This window comes from Scyliorhinus torazame, chromosome 4 (assembly GCF_047496885.1).
Source record: "Scyliorhinus torazame isolate Kashiwa2021f chromosome 4, sScyTor2.1, whole genome shotgun sequence".
Classification (NCBI taxonomy): Eukaryota; Metazoa; Chordata; class Chondrichthyes; order Carcharhiniformes; family Scyliorhinidae; genus Scyliorhinus; species Scyliorhinus torazame.
In genome coordinates, this window is record NC_092710.1 from 30,889,155 (window position 1) to 30,895,495 (window position 6,341).

Below are 6,341 nucleotides of genomic sequence, written 5' to 3' on the forward strand. Positions count from 1 at the left end.
CTCCATCTCTGCGTAATACTCACACGTCCTCAGCATTTCCTCAAGGCCACCTCGACATCTTAGCTGATGGATAGAAATAGGCTCCATTAGTATCGAAATAATGATGAAACAAAAACAGGACATATTGGTGATTTTCGACTAATTAGGTTCATTTTTTGTAAAAAAGCAGATATAGTATTCCAAGCCGATAATGATGTTTGATCAAAACATTGAAGGGTGATTCCCAAACGGAAACTCCATTTTATTTTTCTATGCAGGAGCCATCGGAACTGCTGAACATTTCCAGATGTTTCCCTGAAATTTTGTTCGTATAATTCTAAATTGGCAGCATCTGCAATACTTTCTTCACTTTGAAACATGCGTTTCATGTTTTTGCGTCATGTTGAAGAGTCCGAAAATGACCATGTTGCGTTTTCGCGCTTTCATAACAAAATAACATACTTGGCTCCCGTTCCAAAGGGATTACTTTCGTTTTGAAAATAAGTTATAAACAATAACGTCTTTTGCATTCGGAACGAAATTATCAACCTGCATTGGAGGGGTTTAGTCAGCGCAATAAATGTCTCGAATGGAAGTTCTGTCCAACAGCATTTATCACAGGCGGTTTTTTACATTGTTTCTAACGAGCGTCTTAAAGGAAAATAAATAAAATAGGAAAAGAGGCAGCTAAGATTAGAACGTGACTTGGAGAGATTCTGGCCATTAAGGCATGGCCGCCAATGATGAATTAGTAAAAATTGAGGATGCATATCTCGTCAAATTTGAAGCAGCGCTCAGAGAGAGCAATGGCTACATGCATGGGAAAGTTACATTGCTGGTGATAGTTGAGACAATAGACGGGTTGGGAAACAAGGTGAACCTTAATAAAGTAGATTCATATGTTAAATAATTTATTTCGTTCTTTTTATAGAATGCATTATATTTTCAGTGAACACTCAACCTATTCAATTCTTTGTTCGTTGGGGAAACCATCAAGAAGTCGTTTCGCTGACGTCAGTTTGAAGATCTTTCGAATCTATTGAATGTATGCATTCAAACGCAAAGCTCAACGTTGTGAAGAAACGGGACTGAATCACAATTAATAAAATCAAAACGTTCACCCAGAAGTGCCTACACAAACGGATACATCGATTATTAGACGGACAGAGAACAATAGAGTTACGCCGGACAAAATGAAAGCCATTACCAGACTGTGTGTCCTGAAAGCGAAACGATTGTTTCTCCCTCTGGCCGTTTTTATGATTTGTTATTTCGCTGCAATGTTCCTGGGAGAAATATCGGGTAGACTCTCGAAGAGTTTCCCGTTAATTTCAATGACTCCCTCCAAGGCCTGCAGTGGAACTCAATTTGATGCTCTTGAAATCGCTGAGAAGCATTCGGTTTGCTCCACAATAATGAGCAATCAAACCATCCAGAAGGTGGTCAATTCAAGAGGATCCCAAAACATCTCTCGACCATTAACAGAGAAGGATTATGTAAGGTTGACATCAAATTGTGCCTCTTTCCTTAAAACTCGAAAATATATCACTTTCCCCGTAACTAGAAAAGACAGGGATTTTCCCATTGCCTATTCCATTGTAGTTCATCACAGGATTGATATGATTGAGAGACTTTTAAGAGCCATTTACGCACCGCAGAATGTGTATTGTGTTCACGTGGACAGAAAATCTCCGAAATCGTTCCTCTCGGCAGTTGCCTCTATTGCTTCCTGTTTCCGTAACATATTTATTGCCAGCAGAAGAGAACAAGTGACTTACGGATCGTGGTCCAGAGTTCAGGCCGACCTCAACTGTATGAGCGATCTGGTGAGAAGCAGCACCCCATGGAAATATCTTATCAATTTATGCGGACATGATTTTCCAATCAAAACGAATGGAGAGATAATAGAAAGCTTAATGTCCGTCCAAGGACAAAACCTGATACCATCTTAACCTCCATCAGCAGAAAAAAAGGTACGTTATCACAAGGATGGAAGGTGACCAGTACTGTCTAGAGGTAAAATCACCCAATAATTTAACTGTAAGGCAAGCAATTTGAATTACCCCTACCGTGGTCGGTTAAAATCTGTAATATAGCCTCATGTACATTTTCAGTCAGGCCCGCAAACCAGAGGTCAGAAAACTTGAAGCGAATAAAATGGTACTACACGTTATGGTGGAATTAGGTCTCCTGATCTTCCTATCCTCTCAGACAGACCGTTAAAGACAGCCCACTCCCCACTGGCGAAAGAAACTGCAAAGTTGTTACGCAGGGGCAACCAAAGATCTTGCAATCCAAACGGTTAGTGCAATGGCGCCAAGTCTGCAGCACACCTAACCTTCTAGCAGGGTATCAAAAAGTGAAGGTAAATATTGGATCATCAAGAATTTCGTAAAATCACCCGACTTCCACCCTCATCCTTCTAAAGCTATTGAACTTGTTATTCTCCTGTCTGTGATTTAAATGTTACGCTTGTCAAATTAGGCCCGGACGTACTCAGCAAACGTAAGATAAATGTTCCCTCAGCTCTTCTCGCCCCAAGAAAGATTGCTAAACGACCATACTGTGCTCATTGTTGAAACTGTCACAAACCACAGTGTCATAGAGCCTTTATAGCTCTGTTAAACTGAATTACACTTGGCTGGTAATATAAATGCAAATTATTTTGTGGTGACATGCTCTGCAAATTCAAAACATCTTATTTCATGAGATTATACTCTAGTTCCAAAGAAAAAAGACAAATACAGCACAGGTCCTTCGGTGTTCCAAGCCTGTGCCGGTCATGATATCACCTTTGGCCAAAACCCTGAGCACTTCCTTGTGCCGTATCTCTCTATATCCATCCTATCGACGTATTTGTGAGATGCGTTTTGAACGCCATTAATGCATCTATTTCCACAACCTCCCCTGGCAGCGAGTTCCAGGCACTGACAACCATCTGTGTGAAAACGCTGCCTCACACATCTCCTCTAAACATTTCCACACGCACCTTAAACCTATATCCCCTAGTGACTTACACTTCCACCCTGGGAAAGAGTACCTGCCCTTCCACTCTATCCAGGCCTCTCATAATATTGTAGACCTCTATTTGGACGCCCATCAACATATGTTTTTGTAATGAAAGCAGTCCGCAAATATTCAACCTCTCCGCTGAGCTATCACCCTCCAGAGCAGGCAGCATCCTGGTAAAGGTCCTCTGCACTTTCTCCAAAATCTCGTCATCCTTCTGATAGTGTAACGACCAGAATTGTGCGCAATATTCCAAGTGCGGCCAAGGTTACCATAAAATGTACAGTGCAGAAGGAGGCATTTGGCCCATCGAGTCCTAACCGCCCCTTGCAAAGAGAATCTGACTTAAGTCCACACCACCACCCTATCCCCGTAACATAGTAACCCCACCTAACTTTTTTGGGGGACACTAAAGGCAATTTACCATTGCCAATCCACCTAACCTTCACATATTTGGACTGTGGGAACAAACTGGAGCACTCGAAAGAAACCCACACAGACACGGGAAGAAGGTGCAGACACCGCACAGACAGTTACCCAAGCCGAGAATCGAACTTGGAACCGTGGAGCTGAGAAGCAACAATGCTAACAACTGAGCTGTCGTACCGCCCGCACCGTCAAAGTTCTATACACCTGTAGCATTCCTTGACATTTTTTTAGTCACCGCCCCGGCCAATGAATGGAGGCATTCACTCTGCTTTCTGGACTACCTTGTACACTTGCGTTGTCACTTTCAAAGATCTGTGGACCTATATGCCCAGGTCTCTCTGACTTTCTATTTTCCGACGTTTTGCCATTTACTATATATTTGCCCCCTATGTTAGACCTGCCAAGATGCATTATCACACATTTGCACAACCTCCCCTTCACAAAATCATGCTGTCTGTCACTAATTAGTCCATGAGTTTCCAAATGGATATGTATCCTGTCTCTGAGAATTCTCTCCAATAACCGACGTGAGGTTCACCGGCCTATAGTTTCCTGGATTATCCCTGCTATCTTTTTAAACAGCCGCACAACATTAGCAATACTCCAGTCCTCTGAGACCTCACCTAGAGCCAATGAGGATACAAAGATTTCAGTAAAGGCCCCAACAGTTTCCTCACTTGCTTGTCCTAGGATTCTGGTGTAAATCCCATTAAGTCCAGGAGAATTATCTTTTTTAACGTCTTTCAAAACGCACAATATCTCCTCCTTTTTGATGTCAGCACGACCCAAACTATCCACAAACCCTATCCAAGAATCATTTTCCACAAAGTCCTTTTCTTTGGTGAACACTGATGCAAAGTACTCATTTCATACCTCTCCCATTTCCTCTCGCTCAACACATAGATTATGCCCACTGCCCTGAAGTGGTCCAATCGTTTCCCTGGCCACCTCTTGATTTTGCATATGAATAACAGATTTTGGGATTCACCTTATATCTACTTGCCGAGGAATTTTCATTACCCCTCCTAGCCCTCCTAATTTCAGGTTTAAGTCCCTTCCTACCATATTTACACTCCTCCGTGGTTTCGACTCCACCCACCCTTCTAGACCGTTCAAAAACCTCCATCTACGTTTGACGAGATTACAATATCCCTCGTAATCAAACTCTCTAAAGTGTCCATACTTATCCTCAGTTCTCTCAGGAACGTGACTTTCTTGAATCGTAATGAACTGTCTCTTGAAAGTCTCCCACCTATCCCAAGTTGATTTACACGTCAACAGCCGCACCCAATGCAAATTCATCAATTCCTGACTAATTTAATGCAATTTGACTTTCCCAGTTTAGCACATTAACCCGAGAGGTACTCTCATCCCTAGCCAAAAGCGCCCTTAAATTTACAGAATTGTGGTCACTCTTCCCAAACTGTTCCCCGACTGAAACCCCAATCGCTTGTCCAGGCTCATTCCTCAATACCGGGTCCTGAACGGCCGCTTCCCATTTGGGGAATCTACATATTGCATGAAGAAGCCTTCCTGGATACACCTTACAAACTGTGGCCCATCTAAGCCCCCAGCACAAAATGAGTTGCATTGAACTATTTACTGTTGATTTTATAGCTGTTGGCTAATGCACTCCCTGTTAATGCTACTTCCAGAGACGGTGGCTTTACCGATATCAAGTTGGCCGAAAGATGAAGATAACTGCTCAAATGAAAAATAAACCAAAAAATATTACAATGTTCGTAGGAAACACGTATATTGCCGTCACCAGAGCTTTTGTCAAATATGTGCTGACTAACTTCGAAATCTGGCAGTTTTTCACGTGGTCAGAAGATACCTACAGTCCCGATGAACACGTTTGGGCGACGATCCACCAAATGCGCGCCGTGCCAGGATCAACATGGTCCAACGGCAAGTCAATCATCACACATGCTCCTGTTCACAACCGTTTGATTAAATGGAGATTCCTGCAAGGTGTGGGGCAAAATAGAATCGCATGTGCAGGAATGTATCGCCATAATATTTGTGTCTACGGCACTGGAGACTTGCACTGGATCCTGCGGCATCCACACCACCTCTTTGCCAACAAATTCGATTCCGCAATGGACAACATGGCGCTGAGATGTGTCGAGGAATATTTCAGACACAAAGTGATTATGGAAATCCATTCCTCGCCTTGCAAGTTTGAGTAAACGATTAGGAATGTTACTTATAACAATGTTGTGAATAAACAGAATAATACACACAAAGGCAGCCCTCTGCATTGACTGATTCAAACAAAATGATGGAAATCTTTCTGTACGTGACACGCAATTTTGTTTTTATTGGCTGATATGTACAGCAGCTGCATATTCCAACTTTATTTACTAATAGGTAATACCGTTCATCTCATACAATAACTTAATTTGTGGCTCTGGAAGCTACAATTGCACTTAAGCAACTGGAGCCTTTCGAAGCATTCAATTCGAATTTTGTTTTCAGAATCCGAGCTTTTTCCTACCTTCTCGCTGGATGAATATTTTCTGAATTCCAATTTGAATGAACGAGCTGCAATATATAAACATGATTTTCCCTCGCTATTCAAATACTTCGCAAGTGGGGACACGATCTCATACCTAACCTATTGAATATTTCGGCATGTTAACACATAGTGTCACATCACTCATCAAGGCCTTTTTGCGAAAGAAAGTAAAACTGACGCTGAGATAACGGGTCCCCAGGATATGCCCAACTCGAACTCCCAGTTTGACTCCACAGATACTGTACCAGATGATAGATGCTAAACTACCATTATCGAGACGCAATTCTACCAAAAAGGAATCTGATCATGGCATTTGTAACTATGGCAGAACTTGCAATGTTTTGAACGCCAACTCTCTTCAGCACAATGAGAATGTACATACATACATACATACAATTTAAAG

The 6,341-nt window shown here is 42.1% G+C and overlaps 1 pseudogene; it reads left to right on the forward strand.

Moving 5' to 3' along the window:
• The first annotated feature begins 709 nt into the window (after positions 1-709).
• On the forward strand, positions 710-5,609 carry LOC140411306 (beta-1,3-galactosyl-O-glycosyl-glycoprotein beta-1,6-N-acetylglucosaminyltransferase 3-like; annotated as a pseudogene).
• Positions 5,610-6,341: the final 732 nt, after the last annotated feature.